This window comes from Ischnura elegans, chromosome 9 (genome assembly GCF_921293095.1).
Source record: "Ischnura elegans chromosome 9, ioIscEleg1.1, whole genome shotgun sequence".
NCBI lineage: Eukaryota > Metazoa > Arthropoda > Insecta > Odonata > Coenagrionidae > Ischnura > Ischnura elegans.
In genome coordinates, this window is record NC_060254.1 from 71742461 (window position 1) to 71756486 (window position 14026).

At 37.1% G+C, this 14026-nt stretch overlaps 1 protein-coding gene across 4 annotated transcripts in view; it reads right to left on the reverse strand.

The window, feature by feature from the left end:
- The window catches only part of LOC124166045 (GTPase-activating Rap/Ran-GAP domain-like protein 3), a 665374-nt gene that overhangs the window by 194433 nt on the left and 456915 nt on the right, over positions 1-14026 (reverse strand). Inside the window, exon 1 of one of the 4 annotated variants that reach the window (XM_046543637.1) lies at positions 4164-4543. The exons of the other annotated variants lie outside the window; for them this stretch is intronic. The gene's annotated coding sequence lies outside the window, so the exon portion shown is untranslated. Of the gene's footprint in view, positions 1-4163; positions 4544-14026 lie in introns of those variants that run through there. 4 annotated transcript variants of the gene reach the window in all.

A 14026-nucleotide genomic window follows, 5' to 3' on the forward strand; every position in this document is an offset into this window, starting at 1 on the left:
TTCAAAAATATTTCTAACACGGTCAGAATATTTTGCCAAACGTTACCCGAATTATTTTTTGATTGAAATTTCACTATCGACTTCCGAAGAGAAAATATTTCACATGTAAACGCTTTTCATTTTGATTTAAGGATCAGGCCTAATGACCTTTTCAATCATACATCCTCGCCTTGGTCCTCGCCTTAAACATGTTTCCGCGTTCTATTTGTCCGTGATATTTTTGAAAGTAACTTCCAATTCTCGGGCTCACGTGATTTTTCGCGTTGAGCTGCGCTGATATTTGTTAGGAGCACTAGCTCCAATTTTGAACTGTTTGAGTAAAACTCTTTATTTGGTCTGTCGCTGTGGGAAATTTTTCATTCGTTAGGAGTATAGATAGTAAAATTGTATTAGAATTAATAAGAAATGCTCTCCTTTAGTGTACACTTCATTATCCACATTCGCCTACGTAATTTTAAGGTGATATAAGTGTCCTCCCATTTTATCGTACCGAAACAGAACTGCTCATGCTGCAAAAATAGATTAAATATTTTAAGGAAGGGTAAAGTCATGCGTATAAAGTATGATCTGAAATTAGAATTTCACGGAACACATTACCAGCAGATATTATTTGTGACATTGTACATTTAGTTTTGAATGTCAAAGATATTAGACACCGTCTTCGAGTTTAAATTTTGTTATAATATTTAGTCTAAAATTGGACGGGTATTTAGTTTGTTCGCACGCCTACATGGTTTGCTTTCGTTTTTCGTGTGCAATTGTTTAATCTAATGGAACTTGGTGAATCGCGCCTGAATTAACAATGCCCAACGGTTACTATTCCAGTTGCCGAATGAGCATTATGCACTCAAATTTGGGGGTTAGAACCCCATCCGTTAGCCGTTTAATACATCGCAAAGCAGTTTCTCGGCTCGCCTTAATGTCTGAACATTTCGTGCCCAGCGTGTGAGATACTGCTTTTAGTGCGCCATCTGAGCCTGTTAACGGTATTTTTCTGAGAATCCTTTAATCTTTCAAGCGTGCATTAGCGAGATTTCTTTCGACGCTGCGTGGTCGAGAAAATCCAAACTGCTTTTTTGCTAGTTGCCAGTTGAAAACTCTTCCTCACCGTCTACCCCTGGAATTGCGTTGGCCGAAACACTTGTGGAATGCCCCCAGAGTTTGAGAAAGTATCACTCATTCGGTTAATTCCTGTACACGATTGTAACCCTATCCCAACTTTCGATTCAACGATTGTAGATGCATTATCATGCGCATGATTGTGCAGGAAAGTAACTTTTGTACTAGGTATTTCTGCAGAATCTCGTGAAGAAATTGCTATTCTTCAGAGTATAGAATAATTTTGCCGCTTTCTTATATCCATACCTATTAACAACCTCTCTACATGTATGGTCCGAACGTAAGTTTAAGTAGTTCTTACAAAATATTGTCCAGATTCAATGAAATTTGAAATTTTATAAAAATTTTGCTTGCTACCTTACCTATTTCCATACTATACTTTAGTGTCATATTGAGAAATCTATACCGTGACATTTTTTGCCGTTGTGGATTGAGTAGTTGGTATTTGTTCCCGTTCATTGATAATTGGCCGTCACATATTTATAAAGCGGTTAAAACGTTCGTTAGAACATGAATATCGTGCATATAAAATTTATTGAAATCTATTTTTCCCCTCTTCAAATTTAATATCACGATTTTGTGAATTCTTCGTAATTACTCTGCCACGCTGTCAAGTAAAATCCCTAATATATGGAAAATCTGTTTATTTTGAATGTTGCTGTAGCTATATGTTGTAGATATTAAAAGTCCTTATGGAGATGAATATTGAATCGATGTTTCATGAGACGACGAGGGTATTTTCCAGAATTTTTGACAAATTCTTGAAGTTGTCTGAAGTATTCACGTGACAAATTTCTCGGACAAATATTTTACTGGGGCTGAAGGCTCGTTTGTTTTGTTGCTCTTGTTGTATTTTTTAGGTCTTAAAAGCATTTATGAAGAAAAATATTGAGCTGGTGTCTCATGAAATAACGTGGTATTGTCTGGTATTTTCCAGAATTTTCGACAAAGTCGGGAAATAGACTGAAGTGTTCGCAGTACAAATTTCACGGCTAAAAATTTTTAATGGAGCGAAAGACTCATCCCTTCACGTCATCTCGTGCTGTTTTACAATTTCAATCGTTATTGCTCCTCACCCCGTTGTAATACCTCCTGCTCGCTATATGTTAAGCCTTGGCAACCACGATCTGTTATTGCGAACCCTACTCATAACTCTCGTGCGGTACCTACATTTTCAATGAACTTGGCGAATGAAAAGCCCTGACCTCGCGGTGTCGGTCATTTTATGTCACCTTTCTCACTTACACATCCCACTGAATCATATAACCACGCTTGTGGTCTTTTTTATGAACCCTTTTTCCGAACTCGCGTCACTCGGCTTTTTACTGGTAAACATGCCGCTTGCGATGACTAGAATAAAATAGACATAGCAACGCTCTAAATCCTCAGTTACCCCTAAAATGAAAATAAGTCGTCATACAGCCTTGCACTCCAACCGCAGCTTAGAAGTTAATTCCACGTAAAATAATATCAGTACGTAAAGAAATGCCTGTGTTTGCTTACTTATTATTGTAAATGAGAAAGCAACAGTTTATAATTATGGAGAGAATCGTTTACAATTTTGGACCTTATTAAGATCAATCCGATCATAATATGACCTATGAATATTGAGAATCTAAAAATTGGGGTATAAACAATTATTATAACAGTGGATTAACAAGTTCAAAATTTATAGCATGACATTCGTCCATTTATTTTAGATGGTAAAGAAGTTAAAAGAAAGTAGTTGCGTAGGTTGTATAAAAATATCAGCGATAAAATCATCAATATTCAGCAATCTATTCGAAAAGATGTACTGGGCTGTAGGGAAAAGCACATTCTAGATAAGTACAAAAACAGCATATAAATTAAAATAATTTAGTGTTTTTAACCTTATCAGACATTATTTAGCGTAGAAGGAAATGTGGCTAACATGTCATTCCCTAAGCTGCGTGATTTCAGAGAATAATGACTGAGGTAATATTTCTCCCTTATCATCTGTGACCATCTCAAGGACAGATGGAATGTTTGAAGTGATTGCGGAGGATTAACATTGCTCACAGTTTAATAAAGTAATGAACGTTGGCTATTTTATAATCTTTTATGGGTGGGTGACGTGATCACGATACTCAAACGATATAATGTTGGAACAAAGCGGTCAGTGGGAAGCTGCAGTCATATTTTTCCGCTCACCCGAGTCAAGTATCATGTGGAACGGAGCTGATAAATCTTTGCAGTTGTATTTTTTGTTTTCAAAAATTTCACTTTCTGTTTAAGTGGGTTTAAATAAATGAGGTCCAGTTAAATTCGTTTTTTTAATCGAGCGTTCACACACGAGTTCGGTAACTAATTCAATAAACTATATTTCCTCTAATTCTCAAGTCTCATCAGAATGCTGTAAATAGGATGTTATGAGCCTTATTTTGTCAGTAGTGTAGGAAATTCTTAAATTAAAAATTAGCGGCATCCGAACGGGTAATATCTCTCTTACAAATGAATCGTTAATTACATAGACCCCATAATCAACAATTTGTAAATTTTAGGGAAATCGAGAAAAAAGTTTGCTTACTTCTGTAGTTTAGGGGTTTCGGCACTAAAAGAATAATTTGATGTTCAGTCTGAAGCCTTTATCATAATCACAGTTTAGTTTAATCATGTATTAAAAATTGTAGATTCATAATGTACTAAAAAGTAAACTCAAAATAAAAGTCGGTTATGTCACGGTTCGTGTAATAAAGGATTCAATTTTTGGGGCCAAATATCTATCTAAACAAAATTTTATCTCAGAGCGTCGTCAATGATTTCAGCATTAACAAAGTTGATGGAAAATTATGTAGTTATTATTGACCATAGCTACTGATTTTGGTTGAAGGAAGCCCTAAAATTATATCAACTCCTTCAATGGCGGGAAAAACTCAAGAGGAGTATGTGGAGGACATGAAGAAAAGAATACATTATTATAATGAACGCTGCCAGAGTACTTCATAGTCGTAATGAGGGGGGTAATCCACCAATTCGGTTCACGATTCTCACATACGCGTGCTTGTAGGGAAAGAAACACTCACGACGCGAACGAAAATCTTCCGTCCCTCGATTTCTTCCGGTAAGAAACTCCTCTCTGATCTTCCTCCCGAAAATATGAACACCCTCTCCTTTCTTCCTCTAATTCGTCGAAGCACTTCCGTCTTCTTCTTCCCTCTTGCTTGTTTCGGTGTCCGCGTAGATTCCGAAGTTTTCCCGCGTGGCTAAGCGATGGGACGTCTTCAGCGGCTGTGGTGGAGGCGGCTCCGCGGGGCGAAGTGGTCTCTCTCTCCGTCGCCTCTGGTCGATCTCGCGTCCTCGTCGCTTTTTCGCGCGATTAATACCCGTGAGCGGCGCGACCGTGGTGGCAACTCGAACGCGACTGAGACGTTCCGTCGTCCGCCCTGCTGTTACAATCGCTCCTTCCCCGCTCACTCGCCTACTGAGATTTCGGCCCCATTGGCGCCCTTCTGTTGCGGATAAGCCGGGGAGAGAGAGAGAGGGAGAGCGGTGGCGCCGCTGAGCGGGCGAAATTGGAGTTTGCGGCGCCTCGTTCGAAAAGGAGGGCATGGTGCGTCGTTGGTTGGGCGATAGATAAGTGAGCCGAATCCAATGAAGCCTCATGAAACTCCTCCAATTTATATGATTCACTGGATAAATAATAATTATTAACTTATTTATTGCTCTAGGAGTTTTAACTCCTTTGGAACATACAAATTATTAAAGTGGTGAGCAGTACAATTAACAAAGTAATAAACCAATCTGAAAACACAAATAAAGGAAGTGGCAATATGCATTTATGCTAATTGACATATACAGTGTTTTCATTTAACAACGAACTGGAATAAGAATAATTTCTTTTTCTAACAGAAAACGAACATTAAACATACCAAGAGACAAATAACACAACTTTATAAAAGGAAATTAAGCTTAAAAAATGAAAAAAAAGAACTAAATCACTACTTCTCACACAACAATAGGTATTAATTACATCAGTGAGCAGAAAAATGATTATTAAATTACATGATCCGAGTTCATGGGTCACCAGAAAGTAGGTGGGCGACAATCCTTTTCTTAAATATTTTCTGTGATGCAGTCTCTTTAACCTGTTTCGGCAAATCGTTCCACAGCTTTTAGGCCACAACAGTAAATGATTTCTGCACTGTAGCTGTGTGGAACTGTGGGGCATACAAAAAACAGGGGTCTTGTCTTGTAACAACATTAGTGTGTTTACAACTGGGGAGAAAAAGATCCTTTACGTATATCCAGGTACATATTACTGTCTAGAAAGAGTTACTATGAAGATTAATTCTAGGAAAATCACCAGAAATAGGTTTTTTATTAGTAAAAACGATTTAAAAACCTTTTCAGCTCATTAATTACATCCCTGCTTGCCTATTTGCGATTCAGTAAGAAATTGAAATGTCTCGGCTAATATGGCCGGAGTTTTGGGAGGGGCCAGAGGGAGCCTGTGTCCCATAAAAATGGTGATTTGTCTTAAATAACTACGAAACCTATACATTCTAGTACAATGAAAACATAAGCATCAAAAGGTTTATTAAGATAAAAACTTCTTTGTGTTGTTTCCTCGTAAACTATTTAGGGTCAAATTATGTAGGCGTACTAGATTTTCGGTTTTTGAGATGATACGATAAAAATATTGCACTATGAGAGTAATGGCGCGACGAGTAACGGCAACACGGGACCCTGGAGACCTTCCCGTCTCAATGGAGGGTACTCTATAACCTCTAAACTCCCGGCATTATTGCCTCCCCCAACCCTCCAATTTAAAACTCTAAACTCCGCTCATGCCGACTAGTCTCGTATGGTTGGAATTGTTAATTGTATCAATGGAAATAGAGTAGTTTGTATATTTTTAGGCAGTGGCGTAACTATGGGGGGGATGAGGGGGATAGATCTCCCCCAAAGCCTCAGAGAAATAAAAATAATATTAAAAACTATTGTCTAGTTTGGACACTTGGTAACTTTTAACGTAGCCTTTTAATGAAAGCCAAATTTTAAGTGCCAAAATTATGTAAAATGTATTTGCAGGCATTTCATTTTTACAACATTTTCCCAAACCGGGGGGAGGGGGGGGAGAGGTCGCCCTTCCCCATCCCTCCTCATCCCCCCCAAAGCATAATCATAGTTATGCCACTGGTTTTAGGTGAATTGATGAATTAATGGAAACACTCTCTTATCAATCAATTATCTTCTCTTCTCTAAAAAAATATATTACTTAATGCTTACCCTCTGGAATATGCCCCACAATTACACAAAATGATTCAGATATATCATATGCTTGATTCATATCCCTTATAGTAACGCAACACCTGGAAAGTGCTCACTCAGTTCCGATTCTATCAAACTGAAAGTTTTGTGATAGTAATAAAGAAATAATTAAATACTGTGGTGGACCCGCAAGGTCCTAAAGACTTTACAGAAATAAAAATTTTGCTTGCTTTTACAATTAGAAAACAATAAGAAATAATAATGAATTTTGAAGAAGTACAAAAACTTCCACTTGATACCATAACCAGACTTGAAACAAGAAGCAGAATGGAGTTTGAGAAAAAATGGAGAAAATTAACAAAATATAAAAGAAAAAGTTGATGAACCGTGATAGATAGTAGCACACACTGTAGACATAATGTCTGTTTACTAATTATAAGAATCCCTAGTTTACATTCATACAGAAGGTATAAAGAAATCATATATAATATTAATACTATTTGGGAGTCGGTCGACTGCGCTACAGATGTTGCGGCGCCGAAGATATCCGAGGCTGGTGGCTTGATTGTTTGGCACCAGAGAAACCATGTATATCTACAGGTATTACAGGTTTACCCTCATAAAGAAGGAAAAACAGATCATGCATAATATTATTAGCGCATAATGGAAAAAAAACAAAATTTAAGATAGGAAGTGTAAGGAACCGAAAGTGAAGAAGCTAAACATTTCGATTGCCTAATGGAAAGGATTTTGGCGTTAAATTTCGTAAATAAGGAATGATTTCGGTAGCTATTAATGATAAAAGGGTACGATCTTACCTTCAGATGAACTAGTGTATTTTATTAAGTATTGTGTTTTTTCATTGCCTCGACTCTAGCAATTTCCTGGGCAGCAAGATCTATTTCAAGGGCGGCCTAAAAATACTTTTGCAGAAATATCCCCATTGAAATTTTCTGGAGCATTTTCTATTCGGACAATTTACGTTTTTGTTTCTTTTACGACAAATCAAAGCATGATTTATTTCTGCGTTTACGTATATGTGTTCGTACGAAAAAGCCATTTCGTCAATTTAGTTTCTTTTACGCTCTCTTTTATTTTGTTTCTCTGATGTCTCATTATCGTCGATGTGTCTTTTATATTTTTTTTGACGAAATTGGAACATCGTTATTCGTAAAACGAGAGCGTTCGTCAGTCCGGAAATTTATGTTTTTGGGAAGGTATTCGAAAGTCGTTCGCCCGTTCCATTCGCTTCCTCCGGTCGCAGATGTGGAGTTTTCTTTCCAGCAAGTGGAAGGAAAGTGTTTGATCCAAAGCGCGACCATGGCGAACGAAAATGGGTGACATGAGTGTTTCTGAATGGACTTGGTGGCGTCACCTTCCCTTTCGTAATTCAAACGGAATATTCCACCTTTTAATAAATCTGGTTCCAACGAACGGGAAATATGACGAAACTGTTGGATGGTTACAAACATGTACTCCAGTTTAAGTGAAAATAACAATGGAAGAATATAATATACAAGCCATGCGGGATTTGCTCAACTGACAAGATTCGTGTGTGAGTTACATCCATCTTTGACATGCGAAATGTTTTAACGAAATTTTTCGAGATGTTGTGAAACACGGGCAGATACTTATTTTTAATAATGAAGAGGTCATTGTGTATATCCTCTATTTATAATTTCGAATTACATGAAAATGGCTTAAAAACGTTAAAACTAGATGTAGGTTATATTAATGCAACATAAAGGTGAATATCTAGGATAACGTTTTCATTATATCTTGCAATCATCAGCGGAATATTTTTCTGATTTGTTAATATTTCTAGTAAGAGAAAATTCTATCCATGCACTTTTTGTTGCAAGGAGTCAAATATTCCAGTGTAAATCATTAACGCAGCGAAAAAATAGTATTCAAAATTCCTATTGCAATTCATTAGGGCGAAAAGATTCGTAACTGAGTTACATTCGTCGGTGACATTCGGAATGCTCTATTTTCATTTCTTATGGAAACAGAAATGACACGTTCTCTATTTAGGTATCTATTTGTGAGAAGCCGGCGGATTTCATAATATTCCAGGAAGTTCTTGAACTATGGAGATATCGTATCTTGTGGCGAGTGTTTGGTTAATGCACAGTAAATTACTGAGATGGAAACCAATTGGAATGTTGCTATGATTATTTATCAATAGTTGCGTCACATGAGGTTTGAGGTTAGATTATCTATAATTACAATATAGTATTAGTGGAGTTTATGTGCCTCATAAATATCGTGGAATGTGAGAGTGAATCTTCCACAGTCCAAGGGTTTTCTTGAAGGTAAGATGCGTGGTAGAAAAACGATTTTGCTGGTACTTCTTCCATAGTATTCAGTTCTTCAATTTAAGTTAAGTACTTGCCTATATCTGCGCCATCATGGAAATAGATCTCAGATTGCATCATCAATGAAACTCTGGTAGACGACAGAATGTTTGTGGCATGATGGGAAAGTACTTCCGTGAAAGTCCCATTCTTGTTCACGGAGTTTATTTTGTTAATCTCAGTCGTATAATGTTCACTTGCTCCTAATCTAACTCATTATGCTTGAATTAGGCGCGCATGAAAGATTTTTACATGATGTATTTGATCATATAGTTAATTTGATGATTCTCGCAAGATTATTGGATATTTTTAAATTGGACAATTTTACCTTCCAGGTGACTTCATGACTTTAAGAATTTAGAAATGGATGTAGGAAGAAAGTTGTGCTCCATAAATTATTAAATGAACTCTCTTTTTCTCTCTTTGAGCAGAATTTATTATTCCGCGTTCTCTATCTGGGAATTGTTGAATGATGCAAGGTTGTTCTCCAATGTTACCGCTGTGATATTGTGAGACTTAGCAATAGTAACATCTATTTCCATTCCTTGTTCGTTCACCTATATTCTCAAAATTTCAGGAGAGAGCTTGATACGGCAATATACTCTTCCGTATTCATCTCACGACATCTGAAAATTACCTCTTTTTATAATTAGAGTATTTTTCAATGGCAATGTATAAACAGACTTAGGAACAGACGCAGGTATCACGGCAGTGTACAACTTTTTTTTTTTAGTTTCAGCAGATGAAAAAATTGCTTATGAAATTTATATCTACACGCAGTTATCGCATGAGGCAATAGTAGGGAGAGATATTACATGAACAAAGTGTAAACTATGCCCGCGTAAATTTTCGTGCAGTGCTTAGGAAATAATTTTTTTAAATTTAAGTGAAATTTAGTTGTTTAATAAATCATATTGTGATTTATAATTTTTTCCAAATCGTAGTTAACATCTTCTCAGTAACGTCTTGGACGTCTTTAAGCAAAGAAGTTTGTTGATATGTACTGGTTTCTGGTCGTTAATAAGTCTTGCAGATTAGATTTAGTTTTTTTGGACTACAATTCGATTATCTACCTCTCCTTCAATTTCTTTTCAACTTTTTTCATTTTATTTTTATTTCCATGTCTCCTAAAAGAGCACTTTTCCGCCATTCTATCGACCTTTTAGATAATATATAAAAATGAAATGCAAACAAACATGCATACCCTGGATACGGGTATCTTACCCAGGCGAGACTCGAACCTGCGACCTTTGTCATGGTTGGCAAGGACTTTACCCCGTCGCGTCGCCACCGAGGTTGACATTGTGGCTAAGAAAGTAGTACATAAACTCAAAACGAACTATACCTTCGATGAACTCCCTGATTTCGAGAAACAAATAAAAGTTTCACTAATTGTTGGACTTTAATTTTCCTGTGTTTTATCTTAACTAGTTTAAGGGATAACAATCCCTTATAATCCCCACAAATAATTAACCCTGTCAGACATGACTTAATTTTTAATGAGGAAAACATAGGTTTCTGATGCTAATTATTATCAAAGGCGAAATTTAAAGGCGTATTATTCCGATTTTCTCCATAATTTTATAAAAATTAATAGCATGCGTAGCAATCCAAGTTCTTGATCATAGGGTATCATGGGGTATCCAGAAATTGACGTAGAGATTCATAAGTTGGCTGAAAATGCGTGTCCAACTTATTGGACGCTGGGTCTGAAAGGGCTCACCTCCAGCGACGTAGTTTGGTCCATTTCGAAAGGAAAACAATTTTAAAATTCCCTCCCTTAATTTTTATTTAGGAAGGATGCGTTCCTACTTATTTCGGAATCGTCAAATGCAAACCTGAGTTCTTCAATATTATTATTCCTCTTGACGCGGATTGCCCCAAAAGCCGATAGCATAGACAAAAATATGGACCACGTTTTAGTAATTAAGTAAAGTTTTAGTAATTTTACCATTCATCATTGATTTACTATTGATCATTCATAGCACGAGTCGTATCTGAATAAAAAGGTATTAAAAATAAAAGGTGTTGAAAATTACGCGTGATATTATTCTCAAAACGATTATAATTTACTTCCAAGAAGTGAAGATTGATGGCATCGGTCGCATCCTACACTGAAGGGCAAGCTTCTGTTTTAAACGCTTTTCTTTCATTTAAGCTCTTATCAAGCTCTAGCTAGTCCTGTTATGCACCTTTATGTAAAGTCTATGGGCTGATTTTATAATGTCTGGGTTAACGCTAATTATAAGATGATACAGCCCAGTAGTTGAAAGTTCTGGCTAGCTGTTGTATACGAACTGACATCTAGCTTATCAGTGCTTTAAGCCTCCCCTAGTTCAAGGGGAAGGCTTTATCATCTTATGGCTAGCGCTAACCAGACATAATAAAAAAACCGGCTCTATGGGTCGTGCGTGGCTTACTGAAACCCTAAAACCTGATTTCGCTTTACCTTGACCCTCCAGTTTTCCTTCAGCCACCCTTGGCCGTTCTCCGCGGTGGCCCTTTGTTATTGTTACTCTGTCCCGTGTATCCCTTGCTTGTGTGTTTTTCGGTCGGTACCGGAACGGAGCTAAATTGCCCACCGTCACATCCCTTTAACGGTCTCCGAGTATACTCCACTTAATAGCCCGTCCGCCTACCCCGTATAGAGGGCCACCCTTTTGCCTCCGCGAGGGAAAGGGTGTAGCTATCTTATATTGCATGCATGAGCACACATCGGGAAAGGGTGGGTGGCGAGTTATTTTTTTTTAAAGTGATGGAGCGTCTGTCACTAATTCCAGCCGTTGGTTTTTGATGTCCCGAAAACATGAAAATTGGACGTGGAAAAGTTGGAAGCTCGAAAAAAAACAAAGGAGCTATTTTTATTATTATTTCCCGAGAGAAAATCTGGGGCATCGAATACGGTGGCCTGATTCAGCTCGAAAGCGTCGATGTAACAACTTCTCGGGAAAAAGGAACTTTGAGTGGATAAATGGGTGAACTTCGTGTCGGGACCGGATTTCCCCCCAAATGGACTTAGCTTTTGATGATACTATGACTCTCGAATTGTTCTTATTGCAAGTCGTAAATACCTGTGGTAATACAGAGTATTTCAGGAGGAATTCTGCAGTACTTCAGAAGGCGATAGAGGAGACAATGTGAAGCATTTTTTGTCCATAAACATGGGGTCGCAACTCCTCAGCTACTGCGCTATGGCAACGCAAACATTTTTTGGATGCACTTTGCAGTTACCATAAAAACGGCCTTTTTAGAGTATCTAGGCTTTTCAATATTGCATTTAATACTCTGGATTTTTTATTACTATTATTAAGATTACACAGAAATGTGTAATTATAATCATCTGACACATTTATTCTTTTGCTTAATTAAGCGAGAGCTTTCGGCGAGTGTCAGCGATACTATTGCTCAATCTCACTCATTTTGAGATTAATCGCGCTTCATTCGCTTATTAGTCAATTACTTTTTTTTTACCAATCAAGATACAGAAGTTCAAATTATTTTGAGCTTGCGTGTTTTTTATCGTGACATTTATCTACCAAATTTTTAGTGTGTACTTAGTGGTTGGATCCTTTTCAATCGTCATCCTAATCTCATTTTTGAAAATTATGTCTCAGTGGTTGTCTCTCGAATACGAAAATTTATCCCCATTGCCACTTCTGATGGACGATTAACTCCCGCTCAACTCTCTTGTTGTCCTGACGCATAACTTGTTTTAAAACTTACGCTATCATTTTGAAGTTTTCGTGGCATCAAAGTTGAATGCCTGTTTTTGGAAATAATAGTAATTTTTACTCTGAGATAACTTTATAACTTCAGTTCCATGATAATTAGTCGTATGTGTAACTATATGTTATCTTTGAAATCAGCAAATTAATGCTTGCATTCTTAACGGGAACAATTGCCTGTCTGGTCTGTTGTAGATGAAAAAATTTTTATAAATGACTCGCTTTCGCTTGTTGGGGGTGCCTGCTCCCTAACTCCCCTCTCTGTCTCCCAGACTCTATTACGCTATTTAGTATCTCCTTCCACTGTAACTCATTTAATGAAACACTCTTTATTCCATTGTTGAGATAATATTTTACGAAATAATGAGATTATAACATTTGGTCATAATTAAAATTTCTCTGATCGGTCTGAAAATTGGTTTCTTGACCTATTCTACCTGGTCTAGATTTGAAAAATGACATTTAAAAAGTATCGCTTTTTTACCCCCAAAACTGCAAAACAGTTTAGGTGTAGATGCAGTTGGCAGCACTGTGATAGATAGAAAATAGAAAATTTAGTGTTTCTACATGATTTCCTAGGGTTTGAAAGGATTTTAGAGGAGTTCGATTCTATGAATTTTTGTAGTATCTCGTATCTTTCACCTTAAACGTTTGTATAAGTGAGTGGTTGGAAGCGGGTGTTACAGTAGGGGAGGGTGGTGTACCTAGGACATAGTGTACCTAGGAAAATTTGCTATTACTAGCAAGATCTGCGACCTAGCGTCTTTAAACTAAGCTATTATGTGAAAGATGCGCTATAGTGCAAATAGGTCAATTATGAGTCCATTTGGGTAATCCTTTCAGAGAAGCCACTAGTTTGAAGTTTTTGTCGCTGAAAACTTTAATTGTATATCCAAGTCTTTTACCGTAAATCGATCACATCAACAGTGGTTATCGTAGCACAGGTGAAATTGACGTATAATTGTGAGTAATGTTAGCTGCTTATATGGTATTTTAGACGTTATATTAACCAGGCAATTCAGCCGAAATTAAAAATGGCTACCTGCTGTACAGGAACACAAGCCCATGATGTACCTAGGAACATGTTCCTATGCTTGTGATTTTGGTATTCAGCCGTAATTTATGGTCTAATATTCTATAATTAAACTTGATTGTTTCTGGCTTTACTTTGTGAAAATCCATTCTTAATAATAAAACGTTATTGTACTTTTCCACACGATTTAATTAATACGACCACCTTGCAGGGAAAGGGAAGAAGGATGGATTGCTTGGAGGAGTTGGAGATAAGGAAGTATATAAAAAATGGAATTTTAGCAAATGAAAATATTTTTGTAAACTATTCCCCGCTCTTGGAGATTCCCCTGAAGCTGAGTGACGCTCCAACCCCAACGCAACCCTCCCCTACCAACGTAATAGCAACCAGATAAACAAGAACAAAATAACTGTTATTATAACGGATTCTGTACCTGATGATGTCGCCTCTGCGACGAAACCGGTCGTATTAATTAAATCGTGTGGAAAAGTACAATAACGTTTTATTATTAATTCTATAATTAGCTTTTTTGTGTTACATTCATTACATAATTGGACTTC